Source organism: Scomber scombrus, chromosome 19 (genome assembly GCF_963691925.1).
Source record: "Scomber scombrus chromosome 19, fScoSco1.1, whole genome shotgun sequence".
NCBI lineage: Eukaryota > Metazoa > Chordata > Actinopteri > Scombriformes > Scombridae > Scomber > Scomber scombrus.
Genome location: NC_084988.1, coordinates 27,500,412 through 27,500,894, shown reverse-complemented (window position 1 = coordinate 27,500,894; position 483 = coordinate 27,500,412).

The window sequence follows — 483 nt, the reverse complement described above, 5'->3', positions numbered from 1 at the left end:
ATCATCATCATCATCATCATATACAGTTATTTCCATAGTGTTTAAGGAAAAAATGAATGAAGTAAAAGTCTGAAGCCACTACTGGAGCCATCTCTACATCTTCTAGAAAGACCGCTGGAAAATAAAAAGATCACCCTCAGGGACCCTGGAAGTTAGCTCAGGAATACTAGAACTGAGCATGAAAGTTCATTATTGACCTTACAGTCTTAACTAATTATAACTCATGGTCCACTTATCAACATTTTCTGGTGCTTTCAAAGCATCTCAGTCTTCATCAGCAGTGAGTTTGCTCCATTGGCATAGACATGGCTCATTTATCATATTACCTAAGTGTATAATTTCAATCACCTGATTACAGGTGGTTGTATATGAGGGAGTGGTTAACCCAAATTCAGACAACACCATCATCTTTTTGTGTTGATACTGGAAAAGTGAAATAATATTGTTGACAACCGTTGGCATTGACCAAACAAAGTCTTTGAT